The sequence below is a fragment of the Protopterus annectens genome, chromosome 9.part0 (genome assembly GCF_019279795.1).
Source record: "Protopterus annectens isolate FY-2018-M chromosome 9.part0, PAN1.0, whole genome shotgun sequence".
Classification (NCBI taxonomy): Eukaryota; Metazoa; Chordata; order Ceratodontiformes; family Protopteridae; genus Protopterus; species Protopterus annectens.
In genome coordinates, this window is record NC_056743.1 from 909,492,190 (window position 1) to 909,510,548 (window position 18,359).

Here is an 18,359-nt window from a genome sequence, read left to right on the forward strand (position 1 = left end):
GAGACCAAATCGTCGAAAACTCATAATCGAATCTCAAATCATTGAAAACTATAAAGCAACTAGAAATAAAACATTCCACAAAGTTTTTACTACGTTTATGCAGGGGGGCAAGCCCCCCTGCACCCCCCATGTGGGAGCCCCCCACATCCCCCGTTATTAAATATACCATCTCCAAGGTTGCACAACCCCCACTGTAGTGCAACCTTGGAGATGGTATATTTAATTACGGGGGTGTGCGGGCGGAGCCCCCCAACATGGGGGATGCTGATAAACGTAGTAAACAGTGTCTGGGATGTTATTTCTGGTTGCTTTATAGTTTTCAATGATTTGAGATTCGATGATATGAGTTTTCGACAAAATGAGTTTTTGACGATTTGGTCTCGATGATTTGAATTTCGATGAAATGAAATTTCGATGATATGAAGTGGAACCGAGCTACCACATAGGTGGTAGTCTACTTAACACCGAATGTGTGATGAGACCTTGGGACCCAGGTGGACAGTAGTCTCTCCTTTGATAATCACATCGCTACAGTAGTCAGGAAGTCCTTCTACGTGGCACACCTCATCACAAAAGGGTTCTCATCCAGGAAAAAAAGAGGTCATTGTTCCCCTTTACTTGACACTCATTAGACCCATTATAGAGTACAACGCCACTTTTGGAATGTACCTCACAAGACATTTGCAGCAGCTGTAAAGGCTGCAGAAGTACCTCACAAAGAGGATTATTGGCCTCAAACAGATGCCCTACACTGGCCATCTAAAAAAATTCCATCTTTACTCCGTAGCATATCGCCTACTCCGAGGTGATTTCTGCCTAACATATAAAGCTATGTCAAACCCAGAGCTGCTGGACATGCTACACCTAAAGAAATCCCAATCCCTCTGAGCTACATGCTCTAGGGACCTAAACCTTGTCACCACAATAAACAGGACATGCTGGAGAGAGAGATTCCTGTCCCAGAGACTTCCCATACACTGAAACAAGCTACCCATCTATGTCAAGCAAAGCTCCTCATTATCACTTTTCAAGAAAAATCTTTGAGTGGATGGGAGATAGGAAAATATTCCCTGGGAATCACTTCTCTGGCTCTGCTCGACAGTGGCACAGGAAAAACAACTTTCTTGGGTGGCATAAGCCAGGGAACCTTACTGGCTAGGCTTACTTAGGTCCTTAGGCCGATAGCCTAGTAACTACCTGTGAACCTATTATTAGACTAAATACAATATTATGTAGCATTGAAATGTGCTAACATTATAAGGGTGACAGTTCATTATTTAGCCATAAAGCAAATTTCAGAGTGGAAACATTCAAATAGTGGATAAAGAGGAGGAGGGGAAGAGAAGAAAGAGTGAGAAAAAGTATTTGTTAGAAGTAATAATTAGGGTAGATATGGGAGGCAGGATAAAAAATTAGTAAAAGTAACATTACAAGTAAGAGAAATGAAACCAAGGAAAAGAATAAATAACATGGACAACAAGATTTACTGTGTGTGTGTGTGTGTGTGTGTGTGTGTGTGTGTGTGTGTGTAAAAGAACTATAAAGCAAATCTGCACTGATACCTGCTTGCGGCCCTGCTGAGGGGAACACTTGTGCAAGTGCAGTGGACTGGCTCCAGTAGGAAGGGATGGCAGCATAACTCTCAACATTACAGAATAAGAAATCTGGACAAGGCCATAAATAATAGGGGACAAAAGCCCAAAAATGGGACAATTTATAAATATTGCACTTAGAAAGTTGATAAGCAGATTTTGCATTAGAGTGAATTTTCTTAAGGATACGGAGTCTGAAAATCAAATGTATGTCAACTTTCTGACTTCAGTGTTCAATGATTTGCCAGTGATTTGACAGAAAACTGCAATTTTATGAAAACCAGACAAAAAATCTGGACTTTCTGCAAAAATCTGTACTGTTGAGAGATATGGATGGGAGTCTTGAACCAACACCCATCAATCATTTTCATTTGTTTGCCAAAGCCATTACAGCAGTGTTTTGCAGAGATGTGGGAAAAGCCTTAAATTTGACTGGTATGTTGTATGGGTGTGGGTAGATATGTTTGTGGAAGGTGGAGGTGTGCCTTTGTAAGTGTGGTGCGAATGTTATGGATTATGAAATGGAGAGATGGAGTAAAATTGTGCTCAGTGAAGTCCCTAGCAATTTCATCACTGCTTGATTCAGACATATACATTCCCCTGTGTTTGTCAGTACTATGTTTGAGTGCATTGTTTTGGAGTGTGGTATCACTGCTACAGCTGCTGCTACTCTTTCAATACAAGTATCTGCTTTGGAAGTTTTCTCCAGGAGTCTGTTGCTGAGAGGATGAGAGACATGCTACAGGTATACAACTAAGACCAACTAGATAAAGCAATAGTAAGAAAAAGTACTAGGTCACATCAGAGGCTTGGGAGGTCATTGTTAAGAAACAGAACTGTTGTAAAATTTATCATTAAATACCATACATTCAGGTTATACTATAAGAGAATAACTATGTAAAGATAACCATGTCAGCAGCCAAAATGCATTATAAGTTGAATATTTTACTGTGCACATTTTAAATGGATAGACTGGCCTAAACTAACTCTGGACTGATGCGTTTGCTTTTTTTTTTTTTTTTTAATTTTATTCCTGGGAAATGCTATTCAGAAGTGAAGAGACAGAGACATACAAAGGAACAGATTTAGTGGCACACCAGGCTGTGATTTTTTTTTTTTTTTTTTTTTATGTCTATTGTCATGCAAAGCTGACTAAATAGTTGAATCCAGTAAAGCTGGAAATGTGAGACTGTAGCCCACTGAAGGAGGGGAGATGGGAGGAGTAACCTGGCCAGGAACTGAAACTTGCAAAACTGCTCCTTGTGAAAAGTCTTTTTTATCTCAGTAATTTGTTGACACTTTTGCAAGTTTCTTTCAGAGAATGTGTAGTACATCAGTAGGAACAACATTTGTAAAACTCAACGCATACCAGTCAATGACACATGAGCTGCAGACTCTCAAACGTGGCAGTTGTTTTCAGGTGTTCCATTCTAAGTGAATGGAAGTCTAGTCTGACAATAAATAGTAGGGCTATTTGTTCTCAGTCTGTGCATTATGGGACAGATTTAGCTTTCCAAAGGAATCCTGATGTCTGCCCTCATGAGGACAGAAAAGAGTAAAAACAAAATAAAATTAGGAATGAGTACTTATTTTGCTGCAGGCAGCTTTGGGAGGTGTAGTAAATCATGGCAAGATAAAAAATATATGTTTTCTTCATCATTTGCCCGTAGTGGTCCTTTAATGGAAGAGGGGAAGGAGGAGTATAGCTTGAGGAAGGACGAACACAGACAGCACAGATGTATTGTTATGGATAACTACTGTATTTGATGTTATCTTTTTCGTCTATTCCTTAACCATTGCCAGAGAGTTCCCAGACAGTATGACCTTTGGGTGGTCTCATTGAAGGATATTCCATAGGGCTGCATAACCAAATGCAGCCCTGTTCCTAGAAAGAATATCCAATTTGAAATGAGTTATGAAGGTATGAACAATGGACCAAGTATCACAAATGGATGTTATGGATAGAAAAACAGATGAAGTGGAGACTGACCTTGTGGAATGAGCACATGATATTCTTAGTAAAGTCAAGCCTTTCTAATGTAAACGTAAGAAATATATTCAATAAGCCACTGTGCTGTAACCTTTGATACAGATTACTTCATTCTGTAAGGCTAAATTGGGACAAACGATTGGTCCAAATTCCTAAAAGTTTTTGTTTTATGGAGAAAATCTCAGTTATCTGTGTATATCCAATTGAAACATATTCCCCTTTACTGGAAAATTTAAGGAAGAAAGCTGGTAAATTAATGGACAGGTTAGGCGTAAATTCAGAAGCTATTTTTGGAGAAAGTTTAGGGATTGGTGCAAAGAGAAACTCTGTCTTTAAAGAGATACAAGGTGATTGGGAAGACACAGCCTGAAGTTCAGATACTCATCTAGCACATATAATAGCAATTAGAAAAATAGTTTTCCAGGACAAAAACTTCAAATCAGCTTTTGCTGTGGGTTCAAAGGGAAACAGAGTTAAAGCCTGGAAAAAAAAAATAGTCGGGTCCCAATGAGAAGTGGGGTCCTTGATATGAGGTCTGAATAAAAACATACCATTGAGAACGGCTTTGCATAACTTAATGAAGGCCATGGACAAATGATCTTGACCCATGTGAAAACTGGATATTGCAGCCAAATGAACCTTGATTGTAAAATAACTTGCTCCACTATGAAAAATGGGGGCCATAAATTCCAAAACTGCAGAAATGGGTGCAGAAAAAGAATTTAGATTTCTCTCATTGGGCCAATTAGAGAATCATTTCTATTTGCTCTTTTATATCTTCCTTTTTGAGAAGATGCAAGTATATGCAAAACCTTAGATGAAAGCCTGTACTGTCTAGTCATCATAGGAAGTGCAGAAACCAAGTGGTCAAAGGTCATTTATATCTGGGTGTGGTAACCCAGAAGGGTAAGACAGAAGATCCAGAGAGGGATCCAGGACTCACGGATGGTATAACATTTGAGGCCAAAGGAATGGGAACCACAGTTGGAGAATCAAGAACAGAACAACGAGGATCTTTTTGTAAAAACTTTGATATGAGATGTGTGGTGGATAAGCATAAAGGAGACCAGGGGGTCAATCTTTGATCAGAGCGTCTCTCTGCGACTCCCCACTATGGGGGGATTATAGCAAAATGTCTGCTATATTTAAAATTGTGGGCAGAAGTGAAAAGGCTGCAGCACAGATTGCCCCATTGGTGTAAAATCTGTTTCATCACTGAAGGATTTAGAGACCAATCATGAGGGAGGAGAACAGACTTGCTCAATCTGTCTACTAACATGTTGGACTTTCCTGGAATGTACATTCCCAAAAGAAAGCCATTGGAAAAGATCACCCACTGCTACACTCGCATCATCTCCTGAGACGAGAGGTAAGAGCAGGTTCCCCCGTTTGCTGATATATTAGACCACTGACATGTTGTCCATCTGAATGGCAATTGTCCCTTGAAGAAGGATGTCATGAAAAGCCTGCAACACTAGGAGAACTGCCCTCATCTCTAGGATGTTGATGTGAAGATTGGCCTCTAAGGGGGACCACTTGCCTTGCACTGTGTCACAGGTAATGCCCCCATCCCAACTGGAGAGTGTCTGTGGTCACCCATGGCCTTGGGCAAAGTAAGGGCAAAGTAAGGACAAAGGAGCAACCCTTTAAAACATCTGGTGTGTGAATCCTTCCGGAGACCCACTGTTTGCAGATCTTTGTGACTCGGATGAAAGATGTCATGGGATGTCAAGTCCTATATCACTGTACTGCTAGTAACCATTGTCATACTCGAATATAGTATCTTACCAAATGCAGAATGGTAGGGAGGCCATGATGAAAGCAAGAAGCTGAAGGACCAACCTAGCTGGTGGTGACTGGAGAGAGAGTAAAAATTTCATCTGTTGTTGTAACTTGGACAATCTTGAGGAAATCAAGCCACTTGAGAAGCTGTATCCAGATGACCCCTATGAACTCTAGGGTCTGAGTGGGAAGGGGATGAGATTTGTCATAGCTAACCGTTATACCCAGATATAGATATAAATGGAGCAAGTATTTCCTGACACGTATCAGTAGATGTCTAGTGGAAGCTGTAAAGAGCCAGATGTCATTGTAAAGGAAACACCCAGAATTCCAGCAATCTCAGGTGAGTTGCAACCACTACCATATACGTGGTGAACACACTAAGGGCTGTGGTAAGGCCAAAGGGCAGGGCTCTGAACTGAAAATGACTGGGTCCCAGACAGAAGCAAAGGTATGTCCTGGATCATCTGTCTATTTTTATGAGATAGCACTCATACTGGAGATCTTTTGAGCACATCCAATCATCCTTCCTCAAGAGAGATGCAATGGACTGAACCATGACCATTTGGAAGTTCGAGTGTTTGACAAATTGGTTCAAGTGGTTGAAGTTCAATACATACCAGAGGTTCCCTGTCTTCTTTGGCACCAAAAAGAATCTTGAATAAGTTCCAAATCCTTGCTGGTCTGCTAGAACCTCTTGGATGGTCTTTTTTCTCGGCACATTTTCTATTCCCAAGGTTGCTTCTTTTCTTTGATGGGGTGGGCACATTGGGAATTTTTTTTGAATGAGTGGGGGTGGAGGGAAAATGATAACTATTCTCTGCACTCAGACATCTTTAGTGGTGGATGCCCAGGCTTTTTGGTGCACAGATATGTGACCCTGATTGCTTCCAGAGTGCAGCAATTGGGCAATTGTTCAGGGGTGCTGGAATGGCTTCTCAGAGAAGGGACCTCTGACGGCTTGGTTTTGCTGGCCACTCCTGCCATGGCTTCTCATAAGAGAGACTTCTGAAGGCTTGGTTTTGCAGGCCCTTCCTGTCACGTGGGCAACATCTGCCATTATAGTCCCCCCCCCCTCTGCCTTGGGAGGATCTATCTCAGTAGGAGCCCTGAAAAAAACTTGTGATTTCCAGAACCAAATCTTTCTGCCCCATTTTTTGGTTTCTTGAAAAGGTCCTCGAAGGGGTAAAAAAATATCCCTACAGCAGATAGGGTTTTCCTGTCTTGGTCACTCCAGCAGAAAGGCTGATTAACTTTTGGTCCATACAGATTAACTCCATCAAAGGATGCCTTGATGAATAATGTATTTTAGGGCCCACAAAGTCTCAAAAGTGCACCCAGGTGCATTTCACATGCTGATGCCTGAACCTGCACCTCTCAAAATGCCTTCCATACCATAGGAAATCAGCCACATGGAAGCATTTGACAGGGATTGAAGGGTGACCAGTTGTGAAGAAATGGTCTTCTTATCCTCTGCAACATGGACTCTGAGGATTTTAGTGAGCTCCTTAGTCAAATCTATCTGAAACTTTTTAAATGTGCCAGATAATTCAGGGATCACAGGGTAAAGATTGCTGAGGCAAACATCTACTTTCTGAATCTGTCCAAGGCCCTGGGCTCCTTGTTAGGGGTGGATAGGAAGACTTTCCTTGACAAATTTATTTTTAGTAGCCGCAGCAACCACCATTGCATCAACTTGGGTGCCCCTGCTCAAATGGCCATGGTCCTTGGGTGCAACTAAATATTTGTCTGACTTTCTAGGAATAGGTTTTACAGTATTAGGATCCTTCCAAGCCTGATGGGAATGAGATCCACCATTTAATCTGCCAGGGGAACCACCCAGGATGTAGCTGAGCCGGTTCAGAAAGACACAAGAAACACTGACTCCTCCTAGGAAGGGGCTTCCAAAGGCCAACCACCCTTCTGTCTCAGAAGCTCAAGAATTTCTTGAAATGAGACATCCTCAAGAGGTGATCTGGGGGACCCATCCCCTTCACTGAAGTTGGTGTATTCCATTAAAGATTCCTGTGGGGAATCAATATGCCTCCTACTGCACTTACATTTCTGGGAACTTCCTCATGGGAGATCTTAGGAAAAGACTGTGAATGGAGTCCTGCAAAAGGACTGTCTCCACACTGGAACAAACTGGTTGCCACAATGGGACAAAATGAGCAGACTCAGGATCTAGGACGGTTGAGGGTGGGAGAACCCAAGGGGGACAAGTGTGTCCTATCTCCAGTCATGTGAACAGCTCATTACACTGCCCTGAAAGCCAATGGAGAGCCAGGACCACTCCAGTAGGAGCCAAAGCCACCTGCCTGGAGAAACCCAAGACTTCCCGATGACCCTGCCTTGACGCAGAAGTTGGAGATGAACTGTCAACTGCAGAAGCCCTGAGGGAAAGGGACAGCTCCAACACCCTCTAAGTCAAACCCTAACCTCTGGAACTGCTGCCAAAGCTGCATCTCTGAGACCCCTCTTGCTCCAACAAGATCAGTGCTGGTTGGATCAGAGAAGACATCGGAGTTGATGAAGGCCAAGCCTTTGGATCCAACCCAGACAATCCTGGAGTTCTCAGATCTGGTATCTCTAAAGCCAAAGGATGGATCAGAGTAGGAGCTAGTAAGGGTAATTGGGCTGGTCCAAAACTCACAGGTCCAATTGGAGACAGAGCCAGGAGTACTCCAAACTGAATTTGAATCCTGAAAAATGTTCTCATTATTCTATCCACATCTGCTTTGGATAGGCTCCTGGTAGACCTGAAGGATGAGAAGTTAAGCGATCTAGACCTTGCGTGGAGTTTCTTACAAGAAAATGTGAATGAAGTCTTGAAAAGGTCAGCTCTGGAGAGAACCAAGATTTTCTATGCTAAGCAGATTTAGTTGAGGCAGTTTTTGGCTCCAAAGAAGTGGACGGATCTGAGGACTTAGAAACTTTGGTCACTGGAGCTGAAGCTGGAGCCAACTGAGAAGAGGGGTCAGGGAAACACTTTCTAAACTCATCAGTGCTCTTTGTTCTTCTCTTTATTTTTCCCTTGAGACTCCACCAATGATTTCTTTGAAGAGGAGGAAGATCCAGACACTGAAGAGGAAGGAGGAGGTAACAATCTCTTAAGGACTAACTTGTTCCAAAACTCAACCAAAACTCTATGGTTGAAGACAGAACAAATCTCACACAACACCTCAAGATGATAAGCTCTACGACAGTACATACACTTGGAATGGGCATTTGAGTTGGGTTGCTTGTGCCCATCAGACAAGCATTTTTTTAAACCAAGATGGTTTACCAGACATCTTACAAGGAAATACAAGTAATTCACAGAGTAGAAAAGTGGTAAATACAGGGAGAAGAAATACCAGCAATGGTAAGGAAGACTACTAGAAAAGAAACCAGCAGAAGAAAAAAGGGGAAAAGGCATGAGGCCTAAAAAGGCAACATAACTAATACTGAATAATTAAAACAGATGTGCGTGTGCGTGTGTGTGTGTGTGTGTGTGTGTGTGTGTATATATATATATATATATATATCTATGTATATGTATATTTATACACATATATATTTTTTTTAATGGGGGAAATAAGAAAGCAAAAGAAAGTTAAAGACCTTGAAAAGCAGGAAAACAATTAAAAAATGAAAGTGACTTATGTACAAGAGACTTGGGCCATGTCAACCATCACTAGAAGTAGCAAACCAGATCTGAGGCAACTGGGGTCTGGGGGAGGACTATGGGTAAGGGGAGGAGCTTGAGCCAGAGATCCAAATTCTGAGAAGTTGCCAAAGTTGGATCCAAGGTCAGATCCAAAACCCAATGGTCAAGGAACTGATGAAAAAGACATCAGATTCTTCTCTCCATTAAGTCCCACACAGTCATAGCCAAATACAAATAACTAAAACTGAACATATACTTGCTTTTATCAGTTGTGTTAATTTTAACAACAAAGGCTTAAATCCACTCACTTTATATAGACTCAACTCTCTCAAACTCTAGTCAAAACCATTACTTTACTCTTTCAAATGTAATTCCACTAGCGTAATACTAGTGGCTGATGTACCCTGTTCTAAGATGTTTTAATCTTTAAATTAGTCATTGTGAACTGCTATCCTGTCTCAGCTCAAAAATTCAGAACACTACTATTGTCTGCATTTGCAAAACGTTGGATCCTGCACTGTGAAAATTCCATCACATCTGCTCTTTCTATATCTGGAACAGCCTTTTGTAAAATATCCCCAAACACCTAGAATTTGCTGCTCCCTCACAAGAGAAACATTTTCTAGCTACAGTAAGTCAGTTATAGATCTCTTCAAAGTCAAGCCACACTGTCAATACTGCACTCAAAACAGTACCTATCATCACTGTCTTTAAGTGCACTTGGTCCTGTACTTCCCATCAACTCTTCACTTCCTAGACCTAACTTACCTTTATCCACCCACTTGTATTTCCTTCCCATAACTCTTGGTGTACAAGTCTATACTTTTACTTTCACTTTCTGTCTCCCTTATGCCTCTTATCTTTCACTTTTTCACTAATGCCACAATTTATATCTCACCTCTCTCTCTCTCTCTCTATATATATATATATATATATATATATATATATATATGTATGTATATCACGAACATTCCACCTTCATATTACAATGTTTTAGTTTTTCCATTGTATTTACTGTATTTGCTACATTGATCAAATGTAATTTACATTGTTACTTGCTTGTTCTTCTGCTCCAGACCATTGTTAAACAGGGATCTGACCAGTCAATGTATCTGGGTAAAAAAATAAAAAATAAGAGTTAATTAGCTAATACTAAAGGACTGAAGCCAGTTGTTGTTAAGACACAATTATACAATGACTCCCTATTAGTATTCAAAAACGTGCACGCTGATTGGCCCAGCCCAACCAACGCGGCCACTGTAAATCCCACAATATACCAACGGAAAAAGGTTCGGTCGTCCAGACTTTTTTTCCTTTGTTATAAAGTGCGCCAAAACCTTTTTTTTTTTTTTTTTTTTAACAATTAAAAAAAAAAAAAAAAAAAACGGAGCCTTTATTTTCTCTGTTGCTTCCGTTTCAAAGCATTGATGTACTGGACATGCATGGGAATACAAGTCCCATACGCATGCGCAGTGCATCAAAATGAAGAAGCAGTATACCACAACTGGCAGAACAGTAATCCACCATTATGCAAAGACATTATTTAAGAAGAGTAGGTATTTTTTTTCTTAAATAATGTCATTGTATAATAGCAATAACCGACTCCGTGGTTGTGGTATATTGAAGATTTACCCAAGGTTGCCTTTGTTTAATCACTTGGGCTTCGCCCTCATGATTAAACCACACCAACTGTGGGTAAATCTTCAATATACCAGACCACGTCGTCAGTTATTGCTTTATTTTTCCATTGTTGGAGCACTGACTACTGCAAGCTTTAGTCACCTAACTCCAAACCTGGAAACTAAAGTATGTGTATCTAGTTTCCTCTATACAGGCCTAATTTAGTCCTCTGTGCTCCTGAAGCTGGACCCTCAGTATATGAAGTCAAAAATCATGATAGCAATATAGAATAAAATACCATTTTCATTTCACAAACAAGGTAACTGCACCACTACTGAGAAGCTCATTAATGTGAAAATATTCACAGCAGAACCTGGAGAAGTCTTTACAATCCAATAACAGGTGATACAGTCTTGCACACTTTTCCATGAATATCTGAGGTGTGTATACCTTATCAGACATAATAAGCCTATAAGACAGATTCAATTAGCTTGTGATGAGTTGCAAGCATTTCCTAAAATAGGAGTGAATCTTATGACCTTTTGCTTATGCCGAGTCTACACTGCGGAATTCTGTACTCGGACATTTACAGTGTATGTCTTACTATGGGCTTTTATGACCCATTTCAAGTACACCTTTTAATCAAAGCTTCTGATATCGGTTAAAAACTTTCCTCTGTTTTAAACATTGTCAACATCACACTGCTTGTTGTGTAAGGCAATGTGGAATTCTGATGCAGCATTTTAACTGCCAAGAATTTTAACTAAAAAAAAGAGAAAGAAAATCATAATTTTTAAAATGTCATCAATAAAGGAGAATTTATCTACATGACATACGATAAAAAAGCCAATTTTGTCAGCATATATGACTTTCAGAACTTTTCAAAAGGGTTATCAGCAGCTTTCAATAGGTCAGAGCATGAGAAACAGACCAGGCCTAATTTCACATTTCAATAGGACCATCAGCAATCATGAAAGAATGCAAACAACATATTCTTAAAAACATTACTCTCTTTATTCTATGAAAACAACACTATTTTCAAGTAATATAATAAGAGTATAAAAGAAAGATCTGAACAACAGTTGATCTAAAAGTACTTCCATGTGTTTCTGAAATGTACAAAACAAGACCACAACACACACATCTGTACTAATAATGTGTGGATTAGCATTTTTTTTAGTTTGTCTTTTTAAGACCTCTACTGCTAAATTAGACTGACCATATCTCATACAACTAATGCAGTTAACTTTAGAGGATATAGACAGGGCACCATGGAACTAGGCTGTTAACTTAGGACAATAATCTCTCCTTCAATTAAAAACTTCATAGAATACTACACAGCCCAAACTCAAATGTGCTATTAATTCAACCATGCAATAGGTATGAAATTAATGGCAGAACGTATACATTTCACTGACACAGAAATTACTGCTGCATATAATGAGCAATTTGAGTAATAGTTTTACAGGGTGCATGGGTTACTGGGATGTACTCATCTCCTGTGGTACTGTGATAAAAAATGTAGCTGGATGAATTAACTGCATGGAAAAAAATATAGCATTTCATGTATAATATACACACAGAGGTGCATTGTTAAAATTACATAGCTGTCTTCTGTGTAGTTTAAAAATGTACCCAACAACATCACCACAATGAATTTATACCAAACGTCCTTACTGCCCAAGTAGAAATTGAGCACAGGTCACGATTTTCTCTCGAACAAACTCTTGCTTATCTGATGTAGCAAATCTTGTAAACAGCCCAGTAATTGTGTTTTCAAGTTACTGATATTATAAAGACTGACCTTTATTGAAAAGGGGGGTAGCTGATTTTGAATATTGTTGCATTACTTTAATAAAGCCACACTGAAATCAGACATAGCTGTCTGCAAAGTGTGCCTGTGTAAGGAGGCAGAGCAAGGAAGCATCACATATACGAAGTTTAGTTCAAAAGTGCACATGCTATTTTAAGTTCTGCAGCACAGCCATTGCACTGACATGCTGCAAAACAGACACTGAAGTCTATGCCCAAAAACATACACATGAACCTCATAAGAAAAGGTCAGGAGAAAATCATTTCAGAGAGGATGCTGGCTCACTCCCTCTCTGTGATTAATTACCCAAATTCCACCTAGTCAGGGAGCAGCAGTGCAACTAGATACTCATTACTACAGGAATGGTGGGATGACAGGGAGGTGGGGAATTTCAGATACAGTTCTAGACACTGGACATGATGTAATGAGAGAAATTCCTGAGTTATACCTGTAAGGCACCACACCATGGTATCATACCCTACACGTCAGAACAGCAACAGTTCAATATAACAACAACAGCAACAACAAAATACACATATTTAGTAGAATATGAACATTATCAGTTAGTGAACATAGGTTTTGAAAAAATACTTTTAAGTACAGAATAAAAAATGCTACCATGACTTTTATGCAGGGACTAAAAGACATCACATATCTACCAGTGAAATTCTTACATTTATTTTGCTGGTATTTTGGTTGAGGAGGACTATTCCACTGGACAACAAACTCCCCTTATTTGGAGGGGGGGACTTATAGCAATATTTTAACCCTGGGTGAATAACAGCCACTGCCAGTATGAGAAACATATATTTACTTAACCAAAAAATGGCCCCATAACAATTACTGCACTATTAAATTAAAAAAAATGTTTCTAAAACTAAGAAGACAAGAGAGACATACATGTATTTCCTGCTGTAATGAAACTTACTAAAATGAACATTATTTGTTTTGTACCAGATCACCCTTTATTGATTTCTATACAACTTGAAAAAAAAAGTACATTCTTGATTTGTGCCCTCAGCACCTGCTCAAATGCTGTACGCAAACAAAAAAAATAACTTCTTATTCTGTTAACTAATTGTGCTGTATGGTGGCCTTAGTGGTCAAGACCTCTCACAGCCTCAGAATCCATGATTCAATCCTAACATAACAGTCACTGCCTGTGTGGAGTTTGCTCTCCTTGTGTAGTTTCTCCCTGTACTTCAGTTTCCTCCCAAAAACACACTGTTTGGCTTCGCTACGTTGTCCATATATACTATATTTATCCATGCCAGTGAGGCCCAGAATTGGGTCCATGATGATTATTGTTTTTAGACTCATAAAGTCTTACTAAGTAGGTAGCCTGGATGACAATGTAGATACTAGCTATGTAACCCAGAGAATTTAGAAGACGGATCTGTTACCCCACTCAATGAAGGCCATATTGCTTACCACATGAATACATTTGAGGAGGTCCATTCAGTTGTTAAAAGAGAGCTTAATACAGGCCATTGTTCAACACTCACCTGTGAAGCAAGCTCATCTTGCATACAAGGGATTTTATGGTAATTTAGATAGTTAAAAGGATACATTACAAATGCACTGAAGTAACTGCAGCCATAAAAGTATCATACAAAAAGCGAGACACATTGATTAAAATATTTATTTATCATTTGTTAACTACGTAAATAGTGTGGTCCATAGACACTTTTTAATTCTGGACAGTAGTGATGAAATCTTTACTCAAGCTAACGTTGCTGACTGATAACTGGGAACACTTTGATGTTTCACATAAATATTGTATAAGGTTTTAATAACAATGCTACCACCAGATCTTTATCAGTCCTCACTAATGAATAACTGTCCCATGGATGGCCAGCACATTTAATGCAGTTCAAGCCTGTGAAAATGACAGAAGACCCACATCAGTATTATATGACATGCAAAACCGCATGGCCACAAAGGATAATAAAAATAACATGGGAGCACTGCTTCATCTCTTACATTAGCATTACTCCTTAAAATGGGTAGCAATGACGGACATCTAAGAATCAAGCAGCACACAAATACAGTAACTTCTACCCAAGGCTCTGAAGTAGGGGACACGGTAGAGGTATACTGGGTGCATACACTGAGATTTACAGCAACAACAAAACATGCAGCACTTTACCTATCACTGGGTGTTTATCTAGACTTTGAATAATACACCACAAATAAGTGTTTATCTGGATTATGAATGGCACTACGAATATGTGAAGTGATGCAACTGGCTGACTACAGTGTCTTTGATTGCTGCACAGTGACAACACAACTACCACGTGTGTTTGATCTAGAGTAAGCTACCACAATCACATGGGAAGGTGTGTACTCAAGTTTAAATGCATGAAAACAAAAATCACACACAAAAATCTTCTAGACTGACCATCAATGTCAGATCTGCCTTAGGGTATATTCCTCTCCCAAGATGTCTACAACAAAGCTATGAGGACAACCACTCTCCTAAGGTATCAACTAGTATACCATTAAGAGTATATTGTAAGAACTCTGCCCAACATTTACTAATTTCTGTTTTACTGCAATGAAGTCACTTGGTGTAGAAAAACAATGTGGCAGGACACTGAATCCAAGATGCCAAAAGAAATATGTTTTTAAGAAGTATGGGGAGTTCAAAATATTGCTATCATGGCAGAAAAATTACAACTGCTAAATGTTACTCTAATTTTCAGGAGAAAAGTATTTTAAAGGTTCTGTCTACCACTGAATGATGAATGCAAGAGTCTACATAAGACAAAGCAAATAAATCAGGAAGGCACAAATGAGAATACTGACAAGTATTACAGAAAGGATCTCTTCAATTATACATTTTTCCTTCAAGTAGTTGAGTCCACCAGCATTCCTGTAACTGGAAAAATGAATCTTTAAATTTGGGACAAGTGGTCCTTAACTTCCATTTAACTTGAAACATTTCTTGAGTGTTACGACTAGACAAGACATAAGTATACAGATGATATATTTAGCAGAATTAAATAGTATTAAAACGGATATCATTATTTCTTTTTAAAAATAATATGGTACAAAGAACTGCTTGACACACAAAAACATACATAAAGCACAAGTTTTATTAAATAATAAAGCAACATTCTTTAACCAGAAAATACATACATTAATATAAGAGAAGCATTAATGACCTTCCTCGCCAGCTGTTTATATTTAATAAAATTTGCCATATTAAATGTGAACAGCTGGCCAAGAATTAATGAATATTTCTCCATAGTTTGTCTACTTAAATTAAAGGCATTGACTAGACAGATAAGAGCAAGATTTTTTAAACACACTTGTTAATTTTTACTTTTGAATGTTAGGTCACTTATGCTTCTTTTGTATTAATGTATATATTTTATGGTTGAAGAATTTTTTTGTTATAATTAAGGAAATGAAAGAGTTATGTGGCTTTAAAGGGAAAATGGTGCTATTTAGTTTTAACCAAACCTTCAAGATGAAGGTTTTAAAAAGCATCTAGTTGGACTTATATTTATCGGATGAAGTTCAAACTTTATTTAGTAAAACATGCGCTTTACATATGTGTTTGTGCGGCGAGCAGTTCCTTGTACAGTTGTATGTTTGGATTTTCATTTGTTTTTGGACAATTTATAGTTTGTGATAATTTCTTTTTATCTAGGTTGAATTCTAACACATCTGGTGTTTCTTTTACCAAGAACCAAAAGGACATATCAATGGAATACTTAAGCATCAAATGAGTTTATGTTAAGGTGATAAAATGACTACCACCATCATTAAAAATCAGCCAATAGCTTTTTCCCCTCTACCTATGGCTACTCGTCCAAAACATCTAGCCTAACCTTTACTCCATGGCAAATTTCTCATGATGCAAAGAATTTGTACTGAAGTAGTTGACTTTCAACTGCACAGCTTCTGAGATTACGGAGAGATTTTAAGGCTACAAAATATTCACAGCAGAACCTAGAAAAGACTTTATGTAAGGTGGTCCAATGCTGGGAACAAACCCAGAGAGTATTTTCAAAAGATGCCTAGAGGATGTTTATCTTGACACAATACACTGGCATTCAGTCCTGAGTTACCATGCCCTAAGCCATGTGCTGTCTACTTTTCTAAAAATAGCTTCCATTCAGGCACATGTCCTTTTAAGTTATCTAGTTGGGAGGATGGTGCTCCCATTAACAGCTGTTCTGTAGGTCAGTACATGGATAACATTGTAGCACAGAACATCAACGGGGTGTTCCTTTACCATTAAGGCTCACCAGTGCTGTAACAATAAAGACTTTTTAATGGCTTAAGATGCGCTTGTAATAAATATGACAAAAGTGACAAATTGTAAGATCAGAACAATAGTTCAAGAATATCAGAGAGAGAAAAAGGGATCAGTAGCCAGTTCTAGAGTTGAGCATTTGTTACAGGTTCACTCATTGGAACTTCTATACAAGTCTCTGGAATAGGGCACACGGTAAATACCTTACTCAAGCAATGACTCAGATTCTTTATTAAGAATGTTCAGCAATGGCAATTTATGATTAATGTTTGCTGCATTTATATAGTTTTTGTCACTTTGTAATCTAGAAGGTATACAACCAAAATGCTAGCCATATTAACAAAATTAAGACTGGCTTTCACTGGACTTCTGTTTGTGTCTGGAAGTACTGGATTGACATACTACTGTAAAGAGAGGGGAAAAATCTGGAGTGAAGAATAACTTGCACAAAAGTTAAATTTCACAGAATAAAAATCAAAATTTAAACTTGTTCCTGGTTCAACAATCATTTCCACTACCCCCCCCCCCCAAAAAAAAAAAAAAAAGATGAAATCAACCTTCCTTTTGGTTTTCTCAGATATCTGGACAAAGGAAGCCACTGTGCCTTCTTTAGTCATGTTACCGTTATAGCCAAATGCTCTGCAAAGTTCTACGGAGGTTTGAATAAAAAAAATGACAAGTGTGAACTACTAGTAATCTTCCAACTCAAAGCTCACAAAGGCATGTAAACAAGTTTTACTTACAGACACAAGTGTTGCAGCAAACTTACTTTCTACACAGATTACACCACTTCGACTTGAAATGCACTCATTTTTCACCTGTTCAATATCATGAAGGTTAAGTAACAGACCCTCAGTCCATTTAATAAAAAGGCACTCCTAGCACACTATCCCAGGAGAAAAACTGCATCTCTGGCAAACACTGAAGCATTTGTACATTTTTAAAAGCAGTGCGCCATCCCACTTGAACTAACAACGGGTTAACAAATGTGCCAGAGGCTTTGACTTTGTTGTAGTCCGACTGCAGTGTTATGACTGAGAAACGGAGATGCTGTCACAGGCCATGGGTTAACTGTGTTTTATTCTCTTTCTATCTAGCCTTATCCATAACACTGCTTCTTCTAAACGTGGGTCTGTACTCTTTTGCTTTGGTTTGTTTATAATGTACTTGCTCAACTGACAAAAAAGCATCCACCAATCTGACTAATGTGACAAGGGGAACATTTTCATAAATCACATCAATGATCTCTTGATCTATCTGCCTTACAAGTAAAGATTTCAATTATGTGCTAGCTCCTGAAATAAAATTTGTTTTGTAAAAGGGGAAAAAAAAAAAAAAAAACAGGAAGACTACACTGCACATTTCTGATGGTTTGAGTGGAATGTCTACAAAGAATTCACTACTATACATAATCACAACCACAAATCATCAAAGGCTTTGGGCAGTGATGTGCCTACAACAGTGATGGCAAACCTTGTGTGCCAGGAGCTTTTGAAACACCAAACCCAAAATAATTCAGTGCACTTCACGTGAGCAATGAATGCAAAAGCAGCGTCTTTGGTAACTCGGGTGTTGGTGATCGCTGACATGTCACCCAAAACATTGTGGTGTGTATCATCTTTGATGAGTGTGTCATAGGTTCGTCA

At 38.9% G+C, this 18,359-nt stretch overlaps 1 protein-coding gene across 3 annotated transcripts in view; it reads right to left on the reverse strand.

Annotated features, from left to right (window-relative positions):
• Positions 1-18,359, reverse strand: part of ZBTB39 (zinc finger and BTB domain containing 39) — a 614,376-nt gene that overhangs the window by 436,948 nt on the left and 159,069 nt on the right. For all 3 annotated transcript variants that reach the window (XR_006366276.1, XR_006366277.1, XR_006366278.1), the window contains exon 2: positions 10,061-10,125. The gene's annotated coding sequence lies outside the window, so the exon portion shown is untranslated. The remainder of the gene's footprint in view (positions 1-10,060; positions 10,126-18,359) is intronic.